Below are 26,247 nucleotides of genomic sequence, written 5' to 3'. Positions count from 1 at the left end.
CTGATCTGGTTGGTCAAAGTAAACTCGTTACTTGGGAAGTCTCATTGTCTATGAAATCTTGCCAGAATCTGAATTTTCAACCCTGGCAAAATCAACTCTGGAAAAAAACAAAAACAAAAGTAAAAAAGGTAGCTGCTTGGAAAGGATATGTAAATGAGACTTTTGTGAATTCCTTCCTGATGCTAGAGATAACTGTAGCCCCTCCCCTCATCCATTCATAGCCAAGATATATGAGAGGTAATTTGTCTGCTTATGAGATAGTAGTGTTTTCTATGAATTGTCTGACTTCCGATTATGAAAATTATGAACTTTCACCTGGAATAAATATTGAAATTGCATCTTTGAGCCAACCTGGTATCAAGAAACCTCATTTTTAAAGATTTTTTTTCTACTTTACAGGCTAATATGCAATAGTAGCCAGTTTTGTTTCTCTGATTATCTATTCACTCTATGTATAAAACTCCAGAATATTAATATTTTCTTAACTTCTTGATTGATTTTTATATCAGAAATGTTTAAACTGAAAAAAAAAAGTAAAATGACTAAGAAATGCTTTTAGAAAGGCCTTGTATGTACTAATAGGGACTAAAGGAAAATGCTTTTATTTATTGCAATTTATTATTATTGCAATATGAAAAATAATCATATCCTGCTCTAAGCTGTAAGCAGTGAACCTTGCTATGTGAGTTGGCATGTTTGGGAACTGCAATTTGATTTGCTCTGAGAGTTTTGAGTTTAGGTACAGTTGCTTAATTGTTAATCTGTATACATTCAGTTCATTACTTTGCTCTACTTTTTCAGTCTTATTCTTAATTATCTTCAGAATCAAATGAAAAAAATTTAAAAATGCCATCTAGGAACATCACGCTTTCTTGAATTTTTGTCTTTGTTCTTAACAGAAACATTTGGAGGCCTATCTTACATAAGCAAAAAAGAAAAAAGCTGAAAGAGTAGACTTTTTCTCTGAGAATTAGAATATATGTGTTATATTTTAAATTTTAAAATTCTATTTTAAATTTTAATAGAGTTCTAAACTACTTTTTTTTAAAAAGCAATTTTACTTGGAGATATTTTTGGTTTTCTCAAAGCAAAAGCCACTGAACCAGGATCGCTTTATTAACAATCAGAAGCAGTGGTCAGAAAGCAGACTCTACCAGGGTTAAATACCTGGGACTCAGAGACAATGACCACAAGAAAGAGACAAATCTCTTACTTTTGTGCCTGCAGAAAAATGAGGCAAAAAAAGGCACAAGATAGTGAGGCAATCAGGGTTAAGAAAAAAATGCCTTGTTCTGTCTGTTAAAACCTGGAATTTCTCAGTCTGGTCTTTACTTCATTGCTTTTGTTTGTTTGTTTGTTTTTTGTTTGTTTTTTTAGGCAATTGTGGTTAAGTGACTTGCCCAGAGTCACAGAACTAGTAAGTAGGCCTGTACTTTAGATACCTGAATCACAGCACCATGCTCATCAGAATGTCTGAGCCGATAGCAGATGGAGCATCCCAAAATATCAACAGGCTATTCAAATGTAAGAGACAATCCCATTCCTCCAATCAAAAACAAAGGGCAGAACACAAACAGAAGACAGACTTACCTCATTTTGTGATTTTTATGCTAACAAAACAGCAGTAGTCTTTAACCCTCTACTAGGTTTTCTCCTTCAAAGTCTCCAAAGCAAATATGACCCGGTGGGCATGGGAGAGTTTCTGAAGTGAAGTGCCAGTTCCAGCCCTACTACTTGTCCTTATGTGATTTACCAAATTTCTTAGGGGGGGAAATATCTTCCACGAGTTCAATAGCGCTGCTGAATAACTCTTCAACAGCACAGACATTATAGAGGCAATACTCTCGCTTTTATAATGCTTAAGCTCAGGTTTGGGAGGTAGAAAAATGACCCGGAACAAAGATGGGAATTTCTGACAAGCCTTGATAGAGATAATTACATCAGAGAGATAGAGAAATAATCTTTTTTTTTAATATGGAACAATATTTAGACCATAACGGTCATGCAAACCTAGTCAAACAGATTTATTGTCTAATGCTTCATTTGATAAAGGTTGAGCAAACTCTGTTGAACAGAATGATAATCTCATGCATTCCCCTAAGGAGACAGACCTAAATAAACAGACTCTCTGAGTCTATTTACAGGTTACAGATGAACTTATATTTAAAGGTTCCCAACTGGCTGAATGAGAAGGGAGATTTACATGTCTCAAAAATACTACAGATTAGGAAGCCGTTGGGAATCTTCCTCAAATAAGGCAAACCCAACTCCTTTGGGAAGCCTTGACTCCTTTTTTTGGCTTCTTATCGGGGGGATGGTTGAGGCCCTAAGTAAATTTTCACATTCCATTGGACAGGTTTTAGTCAGTTCAATAACCTCATAACTATGAGAAACAGCCCTGACTTCCCCATCACACAATAAAAATTAATAAAAAGAAATAAAAAATAAAAAAATATTTGTACCGTGTTCATAATCTTTATCATTATGACCTGTGTTCATAAAGCCTCAGACCTCATTATCATCTGAAACTGATGCACTTCCAAGAGCCTGAACTCTGAATTGCTCCTTGGTAATCATAATCTCTTATTCTTCCATCTCTCTCCCAATACTTCTATCTTCCTGAGTTTGTTTTTTTCCCTTTATGGCTTCTGGGCCTTGTGATTGCTCCATCTTCTTCTAGTTCATCCCTGTTTCAGTTTCACCTCTTCCCACTTTTCCTAGTCTTGACCCTCATCAACTGTATCTGTAACACTCCATCTTACTGTGTGTACTACAGATCCATGAATGGTCGTGGTATTCTGCAAGCCTACAGAAAAGCAGACTGTCAATGAATTAACCAGAGAGTGTAGGCTAATCAAATTTTGTTACCAATTGCCATGACACTAAAGCCACCTGTCGAGTGGCATCTGACATTCATAGTGCCATTCTCCCAAAAAATCCAGTTTCCACAATGTTCACTAGAAGGTATCTGCAGCAACAACTATCAGTTATACAGTGCTTTAAGGTTTACAAAGCGCTTTACAAACATTATCTCATTTGATCCTCAAAACAATCGTGGGGGTAGGTGCTATTATTATCCCTATTTTATAGATGAGAAACTGAGGCAAATGGTTCAAGTAACTTTCTCAGGGACACACAGCGAGTAAGTGTCTGAGGCTGGATTTGAACTCACGTCTTCCTGCCTCCAGTCCCACTTAGCTGCCTCTAAGATCTTCTACAGAGTTTACATGTATCATGACATGGCAAGATGTACTGGCTCTGACTCAATATTCTTCTAAGGGCATGGAAAATATTTGAAATAATTTTGGAATATGAGAATTGTAGACATCTCTATTTGGCTTATCTGGGACATGTCCTTAAGGCCTACTGACCTTCTTTATTTGTATTGCCCAGGTAATACATACCATGACCACATATACTTTATTAGACACAATATAATAAAACTGTAAAGAAGATAGTGGGGGGCAGCTAGGTGACACAAGTGGATGGAGCGCAGGGCCTGGAGTTAAGACGACTCATCTTCATGAGTTCAGATGTAGCCTCTGACACTTACTAGCTGTGCAACCCTGGGCAAGTCACTGAAACCTGCCTCAGTTGCCTCATCTGTAAAATGAGCTGGAGAAGGAAATAGCAAACTACTCCAGTATTCTTTTTGCTGATAAAACCCCAAACATGGTCATGAAAAGTTGGACATGATTGAAAAATGACCAAACAATAAAAGGAATTGTAGATGACAAAATAATCTCCTAATATCGAAGAGGAGACAAATTCAATCGATTTTTAACTTAAGATCAAGAAACACAAAAAATAGTCAATAAGTATTATATAGGTTTGACACGTGATTCAATCCTAAGGTACGCTTATCTCAGGGAAGACAGCCAAGTGATGAGACCATATGAAGTCCTGAGTCTCCACACCTGGTTGACTAAAGATGACAATGTGACATCTCAGCGGGGTCGAGATTTGTGTGGTTGGAGGGAGTGCTTATGGTGATGAAATTCCCCAATCTTGAAGAAATAAAAAAAAAGTCCAAGTGAGGAGGGGAGAGGAGAAAGGGAAAAGAGGAGGGAGACAGGGAGACAAGGACATAGGAGAGAAATACTATAATGCAGATAGATAAAAAAGAGGAGGAAAGCTTGGGGAAGATACAGACACAAGGAAATAAGTTTGGAAGTGTTACTATTGGAGGTAGAGTATTGTCACACCCTGCTCTTCACTTAGGCAGTAAGCTCTGTCTTTGCCTTCATCACTGTGCTCTGTGAAAGTCAGCCAGTTAGCTGCTGTTCACAGATGCTCAGCTGCTCTTTATTCTCTGGTTTTAGAGCTCTGTTCTGAAGGGCACATTCACAGAAGCCTGCCAGAAGTGAAACTATTCTTTGTACTCTAGGGATAGTTCATAGAACAATGTTGTTGTAGTCTAGCTGTTTTTCAGCAGTGTAGGCCGTGGGGTTTTCATGACCCCATTTGGGGTTTTCTTGCCATCATATTCTCCAGTTTGTTTGAAAGATGAGGAAACTGAGGCAAACAGGGTGAAGTGACTTGCCCAGGGTCACCCAACTAGTAAGTGACTGAGTCTGGATTTGAACTCAGGAAGATGAGTCTTCTGAACTCCAGACCTGGCACTTTCTGTGCTGCTCCGCCTAGCTGCTCTTTATAGAACAGTAATTATATATTTATATATTACACATAGACACATGCACACACATTTACACACATGTGTATACATACACTGGCCACGTGAGACTGAAGCTCATATACAATTTATGTATGTAAATATATATATGTATATATTTATATGACTGGCACGTAGTAAGTGGTGTAAGAGTCATTTCAGTGGGCACTTCTGAAATATTGCAATTAATTTCTACTTACAGATCTAGAGGTTGGTGGCTTTGAACACTGTTTCTGGTCTTTGAGATAAGGCCTATGGAAGAGGAAAAAATTACAATCAATCTCGAGGTCACAACGGAAGGAGCTAAAATGTGATATTCCTGTTTAGATGTAGAGACCTCCGACAAATCGTGACTCACATCTTCATTCCTGAAGACCTTCCCATCCTATTAGTAAGAGCAATAGCTCACATTCATATGGCAAGTCCAAGTTTGCAAAGGGCTTTTCAGATGTTTGATGTGTGATGTCTGAACATCACAACCACCCTAGGAGATAGGTGACCATTTTACAGATGAAGAAACTGAGGCAAATAGGCAGAATGCCTAGCCCAGGATCACGCAGCTAGTCAGTATCTGAGGCTGGATTTGAACCTGGGTCTTCCTGCCAAGTCTACTGATCTGTCCACCACAGCCCCCAAGTGCCTATTCAAACAGAAAAGATGATCATGCTGATTCTTAGTGGATTCTCTGTGTGCACAGTGCTGGCAAATAAGCTTAGATACCGAAATCAGGCCAAACCACCTTACATATGGTCACGGGACACTTTCACTGACATTTGGACAGGGTCATTTGGAAACTGAGAGATGTAGGCATAATAGCCACGAGGAATGAAACATTGATGGTAAGAGGGCTGGATCTGCAGTCCAAAGTCCTGGGTTCGAATCCTGCTTTAGCCTGTGTGACACTGGACACATCATTTAACTTTGCTAGGCCTCAGTTTCCTCATCTTTACAATGAAGGGGTGAGATTAGATGACTGCTAAGGTCTCTCCCAGCTCTGTGGCTGGGATCTCACGAACACTATCAGTAAAATGTGGCATTTTGGTCAAATACAAAAGACCAGTGACTGGTAGCTGTTGCTCACAATCCATCTCCTTCCCTTTGCTAGTCCAGCCTGTGTCTCCTCCCCCCTCATGCCTCTGGAGCCTCTTTGACGTCTGCATTGGTTTTTCTCTATCCTCAGCCTGCCTCACCTCTCTGCAGCACTGGCCACAGCTGACTGCTGCCCTCTCCTTCCTGGGGCTTTGGGGCCCCGCCCTCTCCAGGGCCTCCTGCCTCTCTGCCCCCATGCTCAGTATGGCTTGTGGCTCATCACACATCCTTCCTGCAGCCCATCCTCCACACAGCTGTCAGCGGGACATTCCTAAAGCACAGACCTGACCCGTGTAGGGAGGTCCAGGGGCTCTCTCTGGCCCCTGGGATAAGACCCAAACTCCTGTGTTTGTTTGGCTTTTAAAGCCCTTCCCCATCCAGCTTCAGGCTGCTCATTCCTTCCCTCCAGGGTCCTGTGGCAGCCTCCTGGCCCCTCCCCTGTTTCCAGGCCTTTGCACTGGCTGCCCCTCCCAGCTGGAATGCACTCCCTCCCCACCTCCACTCTCCTCAATCCCTACCAGGAGTCTAGTCCTGCTCAGGGCACTTGCTAGGGTTTGCTTGACCCCCGACACTATCTCTGCATGTATTTCCCATTGACTTTTCAGTGGATGGGTTGTTTCCTCCCAATAGAAGGAAAGGACTGTTCTGTTTTGTAAACCTAATACCCCACATAAAGGCTGGTGTTCAGAAGGCGCCTGATGACCCATGACTGGAACTCAGGGCCAAATGGTGTCCGATGAGGCCTCCAAGGAAGAGGACAGAGAGCAGAGGAGGGACCAGGAGGGAGCACTCAGGAATATCCGTGCTAAGCTGGCAGAACCTGGATGATCAAAGCAAAGGGGGCTGGGAAGGAATGGCCAGAGGGGTAGGAGGAAAGTCAGGAGGGCAGTGGCCCAAGCCAGGCGAGGCCAGAGGGTCATATTCCCCAACAAACCAAACCAAATGATCTAAATGTCTTTTTTTTTTTTTATACCAGTAAGTCTGATCAAACCAAAACAGAGCCATAGCTTTGGTTGTGCCAGACAACGTATGTGCCATTTGGAACCTTTAAGTTGGCTTACTATTTGTTGACTAAGTCACGGTTGCCTAGGGTGAAAGTAACTAGTAATGTTGTCAGCAGGATCACACATTGTTGGTGCATTCATGCCATGAACTAGGCCCAATCTGGAAAGGAATTTGGAGCGAGGCCCCCAAACCTGTTAAATTAGGTACCCCTTTTGGCCCAGTGATATCATTACTAGGTGTCACAGAGGTGAAATGAGGAGGAAAAGGACCCATATGTACAAAAATATAGCATTTCACAGTCTCTGAAGGTCTGACTTACTTTACTTTTTCACCAAGCCTTTGGAAAGACAGGAGATGAGTTGGAAACACAATCCAAGGAGCTATGACTACAGTTGGCAGACTAGAGGCTCTGAATGCTGGTATGGGCAACCATACCAGGAATCAGACCCTAACACCGTGTATATCAAGGGTGTCTGCAAAAACAAAGGAAGACCAGGGGCGCAAGGACCTATTGGTGCCTCCTGAGGAGCAGACAATGATCTAAACATAAGTGATACATATTCTGGACGACAGAGAAACCAAGTGTATCATTAGAAGCAGCTACCTAAGTGATTGAGCAAGCAAAGTCCCAAAATACGGGCAGAATTACTGTGTGCACACATAACCAACTTATCACCAAAGGTATGAATGAATGGATTCACAAATGGAAAGAAAATGACTGGAAAACAAGTAAAAATAAAGAGGTTGTCCACAGACACCAATTCGCTAAGCTGGATAATATGACTTGAGACATGGATGTTGAGTGGAAGTATGTACCTGCTTGGCTGAAGGCAGTGCTGAAGCTCAAAGATTAGCCAGAGAAGCAACTAGAAAGAAATGAGAAGACTTAACTCAATACTTGGAGATGGTGTTAAAGTGTCGTTGTCTTTCACCCTGCAATATAATCTCCAAATTATTTTCTCTTTACCCTCCCCCTTCTGTTTGAGCTATCTCCTATGGCTCTTTTTGTGGTGGCAAAGAATTGGAAATTGAGAAGATGCCCATCAACTGGGGAATGGCTGAAGAAGCTGTGGTCTACGAATGTAAGGGAATACTATTTTGCTATAAAAAAATGATGAGCAGGCTGACTTCAGAAAAACCTGGAAAGACTCATATGGACTGATGCTGAGTGAAGTGAGCAGGACCAGGAGAACATTGGACACAGCGACAGCCACGTTGTGCAATGACTAACTTTGATAGACTTAGCACTTCTCAGCAATGCAAGGATCTAAGACATCTCCAAAGGTCTCATGATGAAAAATGCTATCCACATCCAAAGAAAGAACTATGGAGTTTGAATGCAGATTGAATCATTATATCTTTTGAGTAGAAAAGACATGGATGCCATATTGATTTTTACTTCATTATTGAGGCATTCCCACCAAGCAGTTTCTTAGGGGGAGTCTTTTAAGTCGTTGGGATACTCCCTAGAAAACACCCATTTTTCTAATTTGCTCATCATTTAAAAGAAAGTAATGCTGAGGACATTGTGGTTCAGCATAAATGGTTCAAGGGGAGCTAGGCTGTAACCTAGATTGTCACTGTTTTTTGTTTTTTTTAATGCTCATCACTCCTATAAAGGATTATTCTCTAACTAGATCATAAGCGTGTATTCTGAATATGTCTGTCAGACTTACAGGATGGTCATGCAATTAGGAAATGAAACACTGTCTACCAAAGTCATCCTCTCAGTTAGGCTAGCAATTTCTCTCTCTTTAGACATGTCTCTTGGCAGGAATTTCATCCATAGTTAATGTATTGTTATCAACTGAAAAGGAAATAGTTTCACCTGGACTTTACCTTTGGGTTATGTTATCAGTCATCAATGACTTTCCCTCTCATATGTTCCACGACCCATTTAATCTCTTACCTTTGTTTAATAAACAAACATATAAAACACGAATCATAGGTAAAGAAATGTTAGCAAATACATAATGAGCCAAGCTTTTCTCTTGACTTTTCCCCCTAGGTTGTACTTATTCCGGTGCAGGTGTTCCCATCCTGCAGTATACATTCCCCTAGGGACATATGGGAGATATTTTGATTTGATTTTTTGGAATTGATTGCCAAGCAATTTTTCTTTCTGTGTAAAAATTGTATTCCTTTTTATTCTACATACTTTAATTTCAGAATATAATAAACAAATGGACCACAATATATAACATCCTATCCCTAGACCAGGGGTGGGGATCAGAGAACTATAGCCCTGCTTGTATACACTGGAGAACATCAGGAAAAAACCCCCGCTAGACGTTGGCAGATGGAGCCAGGCAGGACAGGGCCTTCTTAAACAGAAGAGTCACAACATTTTTGAAGTGCACTTGAAGGGGTATATCCCATTCATACTACTTGTGCTCCAAGGCTTTAATTATTTTATTTTTATATGCCTATGTATAGAAAGCACTTTTAATACTGAAAAGGGCGGGTTTACTGAAATCCAGGGGCTAGGAGGACAGAAAAAGGTTAGCAAGCTCTGTCCTAGGCAAAGGTCAGTCGTCTCCTGAGGGGATGTGAGCATTACTTGGGCGGGGGGGGGGTTCAGCACCACTGGCACCCAGAGTGGACGTGGACTTCCAGGTGACCCAGCTCCCTAGAGAGGACAGAGGAGAAGCTCTTCAGGTCTGCCCTGTCCCTCGTGCAGATCTGCCTGCTGGGCATTGTGCTAGTCTCTAGAGAGACAAGTACAGAGAATGAAACCATCCCTGCTTGCCATGAGCTTACATTCTATTTATGTAGCTTGCTGAAGGTTTAAAGCTCTTTACAAACACTATCTCTCCTGTGCTCTACTCTCTACCTCCTGCTCCCCTCTCAGACAGAATTGCTAGTGTCTGAGGACATGGGTTCAAATCTTGACACTTCCACTTTCTAGTTGTGTATGCTTTGGGCAATCCATTGCACTTCTCTGGGACTCACTTTTCTCATCTGTAAAATGGGGCAGTTGGACTCTATGGACTCTTGAGGTCTCTTGCAGAGTAAGGGACTATGTAGTAGCTGCAATTCAGTGACCTACCAGCAGGGTGCAGCAAAGTGCATCAGAACCCAGCAAGGGGGTCTTGGCTGTGACTTCCCATCCACACAGTAGCCCACAGCGTGATGATGTCACCAGGCTAGTAAAAGCAGGAATCCCTTTGTTTTCCATTGATCCCACAAGGAATTTAACAGTGACTCAGACTAGGGTCAAGCTCTCAGCTCTCCTTTCAACCATGGCGCACTTCATGTTGCATGCGCTGGCTTGGTGATTTACACGGCTTGGGAAAGGCAGAAATTTTGTTTCTAGTGCAGGTGAAGGCAAGTAAAAATCACCAAAGAGATCTGTGAAACATTTGTGAAAGCTCTATAAACCTTGGCAGTGCTAAACCTTGTCCAATCAATCAACAATCCGGGGGAGGGGTTGGAACTGTCATTATTCCCATTTTGCAGATGGAGAAACTGAGGCATAGAGTAGTTAGATGATTTGCCCAGGGTCCCACAGCTAGTCAGTGTCCTAGGGAGGATTCAAACTCAAGTCTTACTGCCTTCAAGTCCCACTATTTGCACTACATCACCTAGCTGACACATAGCAGGTGCTTGATAAATGTTTATTGACTGACTATAGTATGTTACATGCTCTATGCTAAGTGCTGAGGACACATGAATGCATCCCTGCCATTGTGGCCAGGTGGTGATCAGAGCTTACTTTCCAACTGGTTTTCCTCTGGTCAGTGGTATGGGGGCTGCCTTTGAGTCTGATGGTTGTTTTGTCCATGGGTGTTCCATGTGCTGTTGTGAGAAGAAAGCCCCCATGACGTAGTCTCCTTCTGGGAGCATGTATGATGAGATCTTGGCCAAATCACGTTACCTCAAAAGCAAAACATTGAAACCAAGACCATCTGGGAACATGCTTGAGGAGAATTCTTTGCATCAAGCTTTAGGTAGAGTCCATGACCTGCCAGTGCTCCAAGGACACTATTCTCTAATACATTTATCAATTACTTTGATAAATGCATAGACAACACTCATCAATTTGCTGGGACAGCTGAGGCCTAGAAAGATAGAATCAGGATTCAAAAAGATGTTTATAGGCCAGTGCATTGGACCAAATTTAGTAAAGTGAAACTTAAGGATGAATGTAAAGCTTGTATTTGCTTGGATTTCAAAAAACTGATTTCATCAGTACAAAATGAGGGAGGAACGGGCAGATTGCACTTTGTCTGAAAAGAATCTGTGGGTCTTGGTCAACCACAAGCTGGAGATGTGTGATAGAGTGGCCAAAACGCCCAGTATACGTTGGGAGAGGCATAGCTTCTGGCAATAAGAAGGGATGGTTCTGCCATCCTCTACCCTGGCCGGATCCCCCCCAGAGGATTGTGTTCTGTTCTGGGCATCCCATTGTGTGAAGGAAATCAGTGATCTGGAGAGTGTTCAAAGTGGGGCAAGTATAATGACAAAGAGCCTGGAGTTTGTGCTCTTTGAAGATGAGTTGGAGGTGTTTACTTCCAATTTATTGAAAGCCTTAAAATATTTGTGGAAAAGCTTTTTTCCTTAAAAAGAGTATACTATTACATGCCCATTATTCCAATCTACTCTATAGATCACCATCAAGAATGAATTATGGCTGGGCAACCACTGTGTGTGCAGTTCATTGTGAAGCCTATGCATGCAGAGTAGCCATTCTCAAAGGGTGGTCCATGGACCTCTGGAGGTCCTTGAGATCCTTTTAGGGGATCTAAGAGGTCAAAACTGTTTTCATAATAATTCTGAGACGTCATTTGCCTATTAAAATATTCCTCTCCTTTTCCAACTACACAATTATGAAAAGGTGGATGGTCTTTGTATATATCAATCAAAACAACATATTGCTACAGATATAATGCAGAAGCAGATAGGAGAATCCATCTGTCTTCTATTATGTCAGATATTAAAGAGACTTGCAAAAATGTGTGAAACAATTCCACTCTTATTCAATTTTTTGTTTGGGAAAATATAGTGGGTTTTTTTTGTTTTGTTTTAGACAATTGAGGTTAAGTGACTTGCCCAGGGGCACACAGCTAATAAGTCTCAAGTATTTGGTCTGAGGTCGGATTTGAACTCAGGTCCTCTTGACTTCAGGGCTGGTGTTCTATCCACTGTGCCTAGCTGCCCTTTTTAAAAAAGTATAGTTATTTTAAAAAAAAGTTATTTATGTTAACACATAGTGGGTTTGGACAGGTGAGTGGCACAGTGGATAGAGTGTTGGCTTGGAATTCAGAGTCAGGAAGCCACAGGTATTTCCTAGCTGTGTGACCCTGGTCAAGTCACTTAACTCTACCGAAATTTCCTCATCTTTAAAATGAGTTGGAAAAGAAAATGGTAAACCACTCCTGTATCTTTGCCAAGAAAATCCCAAGTAGGGTCATGAAAAATTGGACGTGACTGAAACAACTGAAGAACAACAACAGTAGTGAATTTACTGTTGTTATTTAAAGTGAATGAATAAACATTAAAAATGATTAGTTTCAATTTCTATCACAGTAAATCAATATATGTAATCCACATAAATAAAAACTCTTTGGGATTGCCAATAACTTTTGAGAATGTTAAGGAGTCCTGGGACCAAAAAATTTGGTAGTCAGTGATATTAAGATTCATTGGAACCATACTCCTTGTTTTCATGGATGTTACATTTGAACATGGACAGAACCGCACTGGACCCATACTTGCAGCTATTCCTGTGACTGGGAGCTCTTGGAGGAGCTGACACTCTGCTGGCATAATCTTTGAGAACCAGCCTTGCCACTATGAGGCACAGAGTCAAATTCTAGTGGAAAATCCTTGCACAATAGTTAACATTTTAAAATATTATTACATTTGGTGTTACGGTCAGAGTTTTACTTTCTGAATTATTTTAATTGTTGGCTCTTCTTCGTGATGACTCATATGAGAGGCTAATGTTATACTCCTCTAATGCATTCAGACCAGTGTGCAAAATTAGATCTCTGTGGGGCTTTATGTTTCATCTATGCAGTTGAAGGCGGATAAACCTCATGCCAGGCAAAAATTGAACGTTAACACAGCTTCCTGGTGCTTCAGCTTTCTCTTTCCAAGTGCCAGGCTGACTTCATTGCTTTTCTTTTGTTGGATAGAAGTCTTAATAGGTCAGTGATATGCTACATTGGGCAAATCCACATAATTTAAGTGTCCATGCTATTTTCATGGACAAGTTGGAGTTGGACAGCTAGTTTGTTACATGGAATGGAGTGGGATGTTGTAACTCATTGAATCAGCATACTCACAGAAAGGAGTGTTTCAATGCCAACTTGGAGGGACATCTTTGATGGCATGCCCTAAGGCTATTTCTTGCTCCTTGTACTATTCGATTTGCCTCTGATGACTGGGATGAAGACACAGGAGGAGTGCTGAGCCAATTTGAAAAAAGTTATAGGATGGCAGAAACAGGGTGCAAAAATAACTTGACAGGTTAGAACAAGAGAGTGAATGTAACATGATGAAAGCTAATAGGAATAAACATGAAGCCTTTCATGTAGGCACCATAGTATCAACTGCACAAATACAATATAAAGGACATATGGTTTAGGTCATGTGAAAAACATTTAGTCAGAAAATAGACAAAACAGCTAACGCAATGTTAGGTTAGGAGGCATTTATAGCCATTCCAAATCAAAGATCTGTTATCTCTGATGCTGGTGAGACCACATCAGAATATCGTGTTCGGTTTTGGCTACTGTTTTTAAAAAGAGACCTTGACCAGTTGGAGCATGTCTAGAAGAGGGTGACCAGGACTGTGAAGAACCTTTCAATTTTGTCATGAAAAGAGTGGCTGAAGGAACTGGGTTATTGAACCTAGAAGGAAAAAAAGATGAACAGAGAATAACCATCTTCAGTATTTGAAAGGCAGTCACAAAGGGACTCTAGGAGGTGGAGCCAAGAAGAATAGATGGAATTTACATACAGGCAGGTTTGGACTAAATATGAGAGTAGCCTGATGAGCCTGTCCAGTATAGGCTTGAGGTTGAAGGTGAAAACAAAGGGGGAAGGATATTATCTCCCTTCTCTGGCTCCAACTGTTGAGATTTGGGAAATCTAGAATTTTCAGAGACATTCTCTTCTTTCCTTCCACTGGACAATTCTTCCTCCCTAAGCTCTACAAGTTTTCTCTGCAGAGGTTAAGGGGTGAAGAGAAGAGCAAAAGAAAAAATGAATGAATAAACATAACTTGACTACCTAGCCTTCTCCCAGGCAGCAAATGATGCTCTAGCTTGAGGGCAGAAAGCCCATGGATATACTACGGTGATCTTTTACAAAGTTTATCTGAAAAATGATTAATTATCAAACCTATATGATTCTCATTGTTAGCTCAGAGCCCCCATCTAGGACTAAAAAAGAAAACCAAGGACTTTTAGACAGAGGGATTTGATCTCTGATTTTTCTGTATATCAGTACCAACACTATTCCCTTGCTCCTTATATCTCCATTTGCAATTAAGAATACACATGAATAGGGGCAGCTAGGTGGCGCAGTGGATAAAGCTCCTGCCTTGGAGTCAGGAGGGCCTGAGTTCAAATCTGATTCAGGCACTTAACATCTATTAGCTGTGTGACCCTGGGCAAGTTCCTCAACCCCCATTGCCTTACCAAAAAGAAAAACAAAAAAAAAAGGAAGAACAAAAGAATACACATGAATAAAAAAAATAAAATCTGTCTTATTTTTATGGAGAGTAGGAAGCTTTAAATTACTAATAAATCAAGAATTTTGGGCAAAATTAGACCAGAGAAAGTTTGGAGTAAATTTCTCTTGGGCAGAGAAAGGGAGTAAATAAGGGAAATTAAATCACATCACCACCTTTTCTTGGTCTCCCTAGGATAAGCAGTTCAATCAGTCTCCCTAGCATGTTTTAGCCACACTCTTCATTAGGGAGCCTATGGGAGGCAGTCCCTGCAACACCTAGCCTCTAGTCTCTGGGCTCACATTGCAAAGTGCCTCTTAAAGCTTCCCTCACTCCCTCAGCTTTGTACGTGCCTGGAAACATTTCCTTCTGCAAGTGAAACTCCATGAACCTCTTCTTTCATATTGGTGTCCTTTCTCTCATTCCGGGAATCCAGATAAGGTTCCATTCTGACTAGCAACATTTCAACTCCCATTATGCTATTTCTCTAACCAATAATCAATAAGCATTTTATTAAATGCCTATCATATGCTAGGCACTGTACTAAGTACTGGAATACAAAGAAAGGCAAAAACCAGTCCATCAGTCAATAAGCTTTTATTAAGTGCCTATTATGTGAACGTGTACATATATGTGTGTGCGTGTGTGTGTGTGTGTGTGTGTGTGTGTATAGCAAGCACTCTATACTATGTAGTGCATATATATATATATATATATATAGCAAGCACTCTATACTATGTAGTGCATATATATATATATATATATATATATGTACATACACATATATTTCTTTGCTTCAAATTAACAAGCATTTATTAAGTACCTACCATATGCCAGGCATTGTGCTAAGTGCTGGAGATACAAAAAAAGTGAAAGACAGTCTCTACTCTCCAGGAGCTCATATTCTGATTGTTATACCAGGAAGATATTTCTGTCAATGAGAGAAGCTCTAAAAGAGAATGGACTACTGTTTTATGATCAGTTTTTTTTGAACTGATTTTGCTTGTTTTGAAGATGAGTTCCCCATCAACAAAGGCAGTGAAGTAGGAGGTAAATGGCTAATTGTTGGACCAGCTCTGGACTTCCTAGTGGTTAGTGCTTTATTTCTTCTGTTTACCTAATTTTTCCTACCTGTGCACATATTTATCCCAGTAGAATGTTAACTTCTTGAGGGCAGGGCTGAATCTAGTGCCTAGTAGGTACTTAATGGATGTTTATTGAATATAATGTTTTAGATGCATTGAAGGTGTAGGAGTAGATGATTTTTTTGTAAATGTTTTGGATGTATATTTGTTTTTATATCACATTTATTTCCCAAAATATTTTTCTTATCCTCTCCTGTTCTAGATAGTCATTCCTTATAAAAAGAATAAGAAAAGACAGTTGAGTGAAATTAGCCAAGACATCAATCAACTCTACTGTTATGAGGAGGTTTCCTCTGCAAAGAAGGGAGCAGGTTCATTCTTCTATGTCTGTTGCGGACAAACTTGGTCCTTACCACTTCCCAAAATTCATTTTTGCTTTCTATAGTCTTTTGCCATCTACATATTGTTTCCTTGATTCTTAATTCAGTTTGCACCAGGTCATCTCAGTCTTCCCATGCCCTTATATAACAACCATTCATACAGTGCTTTAAGACTTACAAAGTCTTTATACATGTTATTTCATTTAATTCTCACAACAGTCTTGGGAGGTAGGTAATGTTATTATCTGCATTTCACAAATGAAGAAACTGAGGCAAGCGACTTGCCCAGAATCACATAGCTAGTTAGTGTCTGAGGCGGGATTTGAGCTGAGGTCTTTCTGTTTTCTGAACAGTGACAACAATCATAATAGCCACAATTTATATAGCCCTTTAAGGATTGCAAAGCACTATATGAATATGATCTCATTTTATCCTCACATCAACCCTGGGAGGTAGGTGTTATTATACCCAGTTTACAGATGAGGAAACTAACCCCTACTCTCCTAGCGGCCATATTAATCATCTCTGAAGCACAGTACTGTTTGATTACATTCCTGGACCACACTTTGTTTAGCCATTCACCAGCCAATGGGCAGCTACTTTGTTTCAGGTTCATTGCTACTACAGAAAAAGCTGCTTATAAATATTTTGTTGTATATAGAAGCTTTCTGTTAGTCATTGACCTCCTTGGAGAATTTGCCTAGCAGTGAGATCTTTGGGTCAATGGGTATGGACATTTTAGTCATTTTCTCATGCTAGATGACTCCTAAAGTTCATTCTGCCTCTTTAGAATCTATGATTTTATGATCTTTTTTTTCACCTCCTCAGAGGTGAAAGTCATGTTCCATGGAGTAGTATGGCCATTCTAGGAATGGTGACTAGAACATTCAGTATCATCAGATCAACAGGGACTTGGCACATGAGGATATGGTCAGTTAGTCAGTCAGCTAGCATTTATTAAGCACCTATTATATGTCAGGCACAGTACTAAGCAGTAGAAATGTGGTGGTGATGGTGGTAAGGATGAGGAGACTGAAAACTGTGAGGTTCAGAGTGGAGATAGGTGGTTGAGATATGTATGTTGGCATGTAGATTAAAAGGACAGCAATTGATCTCTTTCTTTTTTCAGGTTTGTTTCTTTTAGGGAGTGTCCTGATGGAAACCATGGTAAGGCTAAATCTTACCATTCTTTTTATAGAATAGCAGGAAAATATAGGGTGGAGTCCCAGGGAATAGAAGACTTCTTCAGCTAGTCATGGCCTTGGGAAAAGTCAGAGATTACATGACAGTGGATGGGGTCACCAGGGCCTTAACTGCCCAGCTAGCTAGAGTCCATGCTTTGAGTAATCTTAGCCTGCTTTCCTCCTCCTTGTGCTCCCCTTCCCCCATTCTATATTGTGGTGATCGTGCTATTGACCATTCACAGTCTCACGCCTCAGTTTCTAAAATTTGAGTCCTTTGAGACCTAGGGCACATTTTGGGTGAAACTGGGAGCCAAAGGTCAGTCAAGCAGGGTATTCCAAGACAATCTGGATGAATGCATGAATAAAAAAGCAATTGTTGTTATGAGGAGCCAAACACTGCACTGAGCACTAAGGATACAAACAGGAAAAACAGAGACAGTACCTGTTCTTAAAAAGTCTACTCTTTAATGGGGAGAGACAAAGGATAGAAAAAAATTCAGCTGCTGAGTCAGTGGAAAAAGCCCAGAAGTGTCCTAAGGGCCCAGGCATTCTCAGGGTAGACCAGCAGGCCAGGTGACAGTGCCCAGAGGTGAGGAGAGTGTAGTGGCCGGTGATAAGGCCTGCTGGTCTTCTGTCTCTCTTGAAGACTTGTAATTGGTGACTGACAGCTCTTCCAAGTACTATGAATAGCCATACCACTCTTCCTAATAAGCTACTCACAGGATCTGGGCAGCCCAGGGCCCTTGGGGAAGGAGTGAAAGAGAGGCAAGGGAGAAAGGTGCTCCAGTTAATATTAATAATGACAGAAACAATAATAATCATCAGCATTTATACAGTTCCTACTATGTTCCAGGCACTGGGCTAAACCCTTTAACTCATTTGATTTTCTTTTCTTCTCTTTTTTTTTAGGCAATGGGGGCTAAGTGACTTGCTCAGGCTCACACAGCAAGTAAGTGTCAAGTGTTTGACCTGTGGCCAGATTTGAACTCAGGTCCTCCTGACTTCAGGGCCAGTGTTCTATCCACTGGGCAACCTAGCTACCCCCAACTCATTTGATTTTCACAACAACCCTAGGAGGTAGTGATAATAGTACCCTCTTTTACACAGATGAGAAAATTCAGGCATGAAGAGATTAAGTGACTTGCTCTGGTCACAGCCAGTAAGTATCTGAGGCCAGATTTGAACTCAGGTCCTCCTGACTCCAGGCCCAGAGCTCTATCCACTGAACCATTTATTTGCCTCAATGGGTAGTTTTTCAGGGTGGCTGCCCTCTGGGATTTGGAAAACCTGTAGTTCATTGGGGCATTATAGTAGCGGGGAGAGAAGGAAGGAAGGAAGCCTAGAAGAATATAAAATATAGAACTAAGGGTTGAAACCCTGCACCATATTAGGTCAATGAATGTGGATGGAAGGACAAGAGGAAGTCTTATCTTCTAGGAGTTGACTCTTTCAGGGAAAATAGATATTTCTCTCTCTCTCTCTCTCTGTATCTGTCTAAAAGTGAGGAAGATTAAGTATATGTGATACTAGGAAAACTAGAGAGTGCATCATTTAAAAGTTTCTTTTGATACCATGAAACTAATCTTAATTAACAGTAATTTACTCAATAGAGCAAACAATTATTGAATGCCTAATGTGTGTGTGAGACTGCTAAGCCCTGCAAAATATTAAGATGAAATTAGACCAACCTCTTTTTTCCAGGAATGTGTGTGAATTGCTCATCATTTTCTGCCTAATTACATGCAGCATAATTATTATTATCTGTATAACAGCGATTGAGAGACAATGTAGTTTGTTGGAATTCCCATTTTGGTTTGGAATCAGAAGTCTTTGGTTTAATTCCTGGCTCTGACACCTAACTAGCTCTGTAAACTTGGACCAACCATTCGCCTCCTCCAAGCTCTTCCTTTTTGTTGACTTCAGGTGAGATGTTTAACAGGGAGACATGCTCACTGGAGGTGTTCACCTTCATTGGAAATGTCTTGTGTAGAGTCCAAATGAGAGAAGATTTCCTTACTGATAGCAAATTTTCCCGATAGTCCTAGTCCTAGTTGACATTATTCTAATAGCCCTGAGCCTGCAATACAGCAGAGGCCACTCAAGAAAACCTGCTCAAGACATTGGTCTCAACATCCATGTTAGAAAAATAAAGTGGATGAAAAATACATTGCCTAGGTTGGGACAGACAGCAGAATGGGCACTCATCGAATTCATCTGATAGAATGTATGCCATGGATAGTCATTGTTCACTGGGGACAATCACAAGGGTTCTAACATGAATGTGTTTTAAAGAATATTCTGAACACTGTATTTCAATATGATTGGCCTCCTTTGAAATTCTATGCATTTTATTTTATGCATTTAAAACCTCCCCCCACAACTCCTACACCCAGGGGTCCATAGGCTTCCTGAGACTGCTAAAGAGGACCTTGACACCAAAAAGGTTAAGAATCCCTGGACCCAATGTTAGTTGTTGTTGTTGAGTCATTTCAGCCGCATCTGATGCCTTGTGACCCCATTTGGGGTTTTCTTGGCAAAGATGCTGGAATGGTTTGTCATTTCCTTCTCCAGCTCATTTTGCAGATGAGGAACTGAGGCAAACAGGGCTAAATGACTTGCCTAGAGTGACACAGCTAGGAAGTGTCTGAGGGTGGATTTGCACTCAGGAAGATGAGTCTTCCTGATTCCAAGCTCTGTGCTCTGTCCAATGTACCACTGCTCCTCAGTATTGGGTATGCTTTCTACTCCCCTATTTTGCTGTAGTATACCTGAGAAAGCTCGGCACTTTTTGTGATTCTGAATGTCTCACCGCTGAGAACACCATTTAACACCAATATTTTCCTGGTGTGCTACATGCCTGCACTTCACAGACTACCACAATTTCACAAGAATTACTTGAATGAATCATAATATTATTGAGATGGGGGGGTCCTTTCTCCTGATTGAGATGGCATCTCCCTCCTTGCTTTAGTAGAGAATCTTCTTTGGTTGTCATAGCCAAAAACCTTGATCAGTGTGTGAGCAACTCTCTGGGGACGGATGCCTTTAAACTTGGCAAGTTAAAATATTTAGATAACAAACTATTAGATGGGACTATGCTCAGACTTTCCTGCATGGTTTAGGGCCTGCCAGAGTTTTGTAGTCTGCTGGCATAGACTTCAAGCTAGGGTCATTTCCACAAACCAATGATGTATCCTGGTAGGACTTATTGGAAGTTCAGAAGAATTAAAATTATAGACAGTTCAAAGGGTAATGAAAAGGCACTTAGAGTTAGTAGGCTGTGATATGGCCAATACATCATAAGTCCTGGCATCAAAGACATTGTTAAGAACATGGGTGATAGGTAAAGGAAGTTGGCAAGCCCTGTAGTGAGAATGAGACATTAATGGTCCAAGTGTGATCTGTAGATATATCCTCCTCTGTGGAGGATTTATGGGGAAGAAATAGATACAGTGGATGAAAATATTTGGATGGAGACCATCTGCATTGTTGGAAGGAGCACTCGCCTACCAAATTACCAAACTACCAAACTAATGCAAGCACTGGTATTATCGTGAGGTTATTGTGAGGAAAGAGCTTTATCAATTGTGAAGTGCCTTACATACACTATATAAATATGGGAGGATTTTACCTTTCTACTTGTAAGGTTTTTTTTTGATTACAAAATGAAACAATGACTCATGCTCATTATTCATTTACTCTTTTTTTTTACTCTCTTTTTCCTTTGTTTTTTCTTCTTTATTTTTCTTTGGTGAGGCAATTGTGGTTAAGTGACTTGCCCGGAGTCACACAGCTAGTGAGTGTTATATGTGTGAGGCCAGATTTGAACTCAGGTCCTGCTGACTCCAGGGACAGTACTCTCTGCGCTGCGCCACCTAGCTGCCCCCGTTATTCAATTAAATGTAATTAACAGTGACACAGATCATGTCCCATTAATGCAGTTTTAGAGCATCATTATGCTCCATCATCTTCTAATCCACACACAGCAAAGCTCAACTATAGTGCTTTGATTGTAGATAAAAACGAATGACACAAGAATGCTGAAGTATACCTAGGGAGTAACAAAAGAGAGAAATCCACTGACCAAAAGAAAAGTACTATATTGATTTCATTTTCTTTTTTTAATCTTTTTTTATTTTACTGTATTTTGAATTACAATATTATTAATTTATTTATTTTTAGTTTTCAGCATCCACTTCCACAAGATTTTGAGTTCCAAATTTTCTGCTCATCTCGTCTATTCCCCCACCCCAAGATGGCATGCATTCTGAATATTCCTTCTCCTAATCTGCCCTCCCTTCTATCTCTCCCCTCCTTCTCTTATCCCCTTCCTCTTCAATTTTCCTATAGGGCAGGATAGATTTCTATACCCTATTTCCTGTATATCTTATTTCCCAGTTGCATGTGAAAACTATTTTTTTTTTAACTTTTGTTTTTAAAACTTTGGGTTCCAAATTTTCTACCTTCCTTCCTCCCCACCCACCCTCATTGAGAAGGCAAACAACTCAATACAGGGTATACATGTGTAGTCATGCAAAACATTTCCATAGTAGTCATGTTGTGAAAAACTAACTGTATTTCCCTTAATCCTATCCTGGCCCCCATTTATTCTACTCTCTCTTTTGACCCTGTCCCTCCTTAGAAGTGTTTGCTTCTGATTACCTCCTCCCCCAATCTGCCCTCCCCTCTATCACTCTCCTGCTCTCTTGTCTCCTTCCCCCCCATTTGCCTGTAGTGTAAGATAAATTTCCATACCTGACTGAGTGTGTATGTTATTTTGTCCTAAAGCCAAATCTTATGAGAATAAGATTCACTTATTACCTCTTACCTTCCCCTATTTCCCCTCCATTGTAAAAGCCTTTTCTTGTCTGTTTTATGTGAAATAATTTATCCCATTCTACCTCACCTTTTCTCCTTCAATCTATATAGCCCTCTGTCACCCCTTAATTTTATTCTCCAAATATCACCCCTTCATCTTCAACTCACCCTGTGCCATCTATCTACCTACCTACCTACCTACCTACCTATCTATCTATCTATCTATCTATCTATCTATCTATCTATCTATCTATCTATCTATCTATCTATCTATCTATTGGTCTGCCTGCCTGTCTGTCTATCTATCTAGCCATACATATAAATTTTTTCCCCCTGTAACTACTCTAATACTGACAAAGACTCATGAGTTACAAATATCTTTCCATGCAGAATATAAACAGCTCAACCTTAATAAGTCTTTATGATTTCTTTTTCCTGTTTACCTCTTCATGTTTCTCTTGAGTCTTGTATCTGAAAGTCAAATTTTCTAGTCAGCTCTGGTCTTTTCATCAAGAATGGACTGAATGTCCATTTTTCCCCTGAAGGATTATGGTCAGTTTTGCTGGTAGGTGATTCTTGGTTGTAATCCTATCTCCTTTGCCCTCTGGAATATTACAGTCCAAGCTCTGTTGTCCCTTAAAGTAGAAGCTGCTAAATCTTGTGTTATCTTAATTGTGTTTCCACAATACTTGAATTGTTTCTTTCTGACTGCTTGAAATATTTTCTCCTCGACCTGGGAACTCTGGAATTTGGCTACAACATTCCTAGGAGTTTTCCTTTGGGGTTCTCTTTCAGGAGGGATTTGGTAGATTCTTTCAACTTTTATTTTGCCCTCTGGTTCTAAAATTTCAGGGCAGTTTTCCTTGATAATTTCTTGAAAGATGATGTCTAGGCTCTTTTTTTGATCATGGCTTTCAGATAGTTCAATAATGTTTAAATTATCTCTCCTGGATCTATTTTCCAGGTCAGTTATTTTTCAAATGAGATATTTCACATTGTTTTCTATTTTTTCATTCTTTTGGATTTGTTTTACAGTGTCTTGATTTCTCATAAAGTCACTAGCTTCCAATTGCTCTATTCTAATTTTCAAGGAAGTATTTTCTTCAGTAAGCTTTTGGACGTCCTTTTCCATTTGGCCAATTTTACTTTTGAAGGCATTCTTCTCCTCATTGGCTTTTTGGACCTCTTTTGCCATTTGGGTTAGCTATTTTTTAAGGTATTATTTTCTTCAGTTATTTTTGGGTCTCCTTTAGCAAGCTGTTGACCTGTTTTTCATGATTTTCTTGCATCACTCTCAGTTTTTCCTCTGCTTCTCTTACTTGCTTCTCAAAATCCTTTTTGAGCTATTCCATGGTGTGGGACCAATTCATATTTTTCTTGGAGGCTCTGTATGTGGAAGCTTTGACTTTGTTATCTTCTTCTGGTTGCATGTTTTGATCTTCTTCATCATCAAAGTAAGATTCTATAGTCTGACTCTTTTTGCTCTGCTTGCTCATGATCCTAGCCAATTACTTGAGTTACAAACCCTTTGTTAAGGTAGGGGTCTGCTTCCAGTGTGGAGAATGTACTGTTTGGGGGTTTTGGGCAGCTGTTTTCAGAGATACTTGTAGGGACATGTAAATTCTCAGTTCTTCCAAGGTGGTATGATCAAGGGTGAGGTGTTTACTCCTTTCCTGGCCTGTGCTCTGCTCTGTGAGTGACCACAAGGACACTTTTCTGTCTTGGAACTGTGACGAAGATTCTCTCTCCACAGCCACAACAAGCTCCACCACACCAGTGCTCCTCTTTGCCCTGGGACCACCATACAGAACTGTAACCCAGATCCAAGCACAGGCAAAGCAAGAGAATCCTGCACCAGCAAAGAAATCCCTGCAATCCCCCTCTGATTAACCCCTCAATTCCCTCTCAGTCTATGGGCTGGAAGCTCAGGAGGCCTGGGGCCGTGCTGGAGGACTGGTGCTGGGACCAGCTTCTCTCTACCGCAGACACAGACATTTCCTACTGACCTTCTAAGCTGTCTTTGGTGTTCATGGATTGAGAAGTCTGGAAACCACCACAGTCACCCATGATGCAGTCCTCTGAGGAGTGCTCCAGGTTTGCCTCAGCAAACCTGTGGGCCTGTGCTCCCACAACAAACTGCATTCCTCTCCCAGCCCTTTGCAATATACCTTTCCAATCAGCCTTCTAGGTTGTCTTGGGCTGGAAATTTGTTTCACTCTGTCTTTTTGTGGGTTCTGCTGCTTTAGAATTTGTTTAGAGCCATTTTTACCAGGTATTTGGAGGGGTTTGGGGGAGAGCTCAAGCAAGTCACTGCTTTTACTCTGCCATCTTGGCTCCACCCCTGTATTAATTTCATTCTCATATGAATACCTAGGCTGTCCACTGGGGCCCTGGATACAACATTCATAGCTACTCTGAAGTCCAACTTGAAGGAAGGAGGTTCTGTGGCCCCCTGCTGGGAATGGTCAGCTAGAAAGGGCCAACTTACCCAGAACTGTTAGGTGGGGAGCAAAAACACTCAGGCCAGTCTGAAGCATTGACAGTCTCTGGAAACAATGTCTAGTCTTCATTCAAAGGAAAACCAATGATCGTCCCCACATGCAAGAAACTGCCAGTCTCATATCAGTTTACTGAGGCATATTTGGAAATAAATCAAAATATACTTAGGTGAGTGTTTAAATCTATTTACTCTTTTAGTGTTTGTAATAACAATAAATCTATAAATATGTTAATAAAAATGAATAAATATATAAATACATGAATGCACGTATCTGCATATATTAATCAATAAATATGTATTAGGCACTATGTGACTTTTTAAAACAATTCCTACTCTCACGGGGTTTACATTATAATGGGGGAGATAAGATATACATTTATATAAGAAAATGAAGAATAAATATCCAGTGAATAAATAAAACTGCATTCAAAGTAGGTAAGCACAAGGTAGTTTGGGAGGAAAGGCACTCGCAGCTAGGAGTATTAGGGAAAACTCTGGGCAGAAGATGGGGCCAGAGCTGTATCTTCAAGGAAGTGAGGGCTCTAGGAGGGGGAAATGAGGACAATGGGGATGATATTTGCACTATCATGAGGTTGTCCAAAGGGAGTTGCTGTGTAACCTCAAAGTGTTATATAAATATGTTAACATCACTATTACCATCACCATTCATCTGGTTTCTCACATAGAGCCCTAAAAGCTGCAAAACCCACTGACCACTTTTAGCCTGTCCAAGTCACCTTTTGAGTGTTACCTGCCACTCAACCCAAATGTACAGGAAGGCAGATTTCACCTGAAGTATACAGAAAACCAGTCAGCATGGAGCTGTCACCAGAGAGCATCAAGCAGAGGCTCGACTGAGATTACTTGTGGAAAATCTGTGGACAGGATTCATGCTTTGGGGAAGGGATAGACTAGTCTGTCTGAGATCCTTTCCAGATTGGGGATTCTAGACTCAATTTTTGTGATCTCTAGACAAGAACTCTTTTCAGAGAGTAGACAATGGCCAGTGTGGGGGAATCCTTGATCTCCTCTTGCTTTCATCTGCCTTGGCCCTTTGGTGCACCAGAGCTGGGTAGGTAACAGTCATTTTGTTATTCTGCTCTCTCCATACGCTAATGTCCAGGCGTTGCAGTGGGGCAACACATAAATGTACACATATTTGCATTGTCTTAAATACTTTGCAGTCATACAACACCCATCAGTCCTCACCTGGGGTACTGTGTTCAGTTCTGGGCACCATAGTTTAAGGAGGATGCTGATAAACAGCAGAGCAGTCAGGTTAGTCATGGGCCTTGAGTTCATGACACTTCAGGCTAGGCTGAAGGAAGTGGGGATGTTTAGCCTGAGAGAGGAGACTCAAAGGGGAACATGAGAGTTCTGCTCAAGTATTTGAAAGGCTATTACATGGGGGAGGGACTCGACTTTTTCTCTTTTTTCCAGAGGACTGAACCAGAAGCAATGTGTGGTAGTCAAAATTTTGGCAAAACATCAGGGACAAAACTAATGTACAATTTCCTAATAATTAAAGCTGTCCCATAGTGGAATGGGGTACCTCTAGAGCAGATAGATTTCCCTTCCTTGGAGATCTCCATGTGTATGCTGATTAACCATTTTTTTTTTCATGTACAAATTGGACTAGTTGACTTCTGGGGGCATCTTCTCAAGTTTGGATTCCACTATTCATTCCGTGGTTCAGATTCTCTCAAAATGTTTTATTGAAATGATGGTATTGTTACTAGTTCCCATTGAGGTGGGAAAATGATAAGAACTGTTCACTCTCTTGAAGATGGTAAACTGAGGTGTATTATCTATCTGAAACCCGAAGCAGGAAGT

General features: G+C 40.7%; 1 protein-coding gene and 1 pseudogene across 1 annotated transcript in view; one reads left to right on the top strand and one right to left on the bottom strand.

The window, feature by feature from the left end:
- Positions 1-26,247, bottom strand: part of LOC110192428 (interleukin-1 alpha) — a 54,058-nt gene that overhangs the window by 14,654 nt on the left and 13,157 nt on the right. The window lies entirely within an intron of this gene.
- LOC144455555 (ribonuclease H1-like) lies at positions 7,121-7,646 on the top strand (annotated as a pseudogene).

This window comes from Phascolarctos cinereus, unplaced genomic scaffold (assembly GCF_003287225.1).
Source record: "Phascolarctos cinereus isolate Bilbo 61053 unplaced genomic scaffold, phaCin_HiC Scaffold_2;HRSCAF=192, whole genome shotgun sequence".
NCBI lineage: Eukaryota > Metazoa > Chordata > Mammalia > Diprotodontia > Phascolarctidae > Phascolarctos > Phascolarctos cinereus.
Note: the sequence above shows the minus strand (reverse complement) of the source record. Positions and strands in the feature narration are given on the sequence as shown.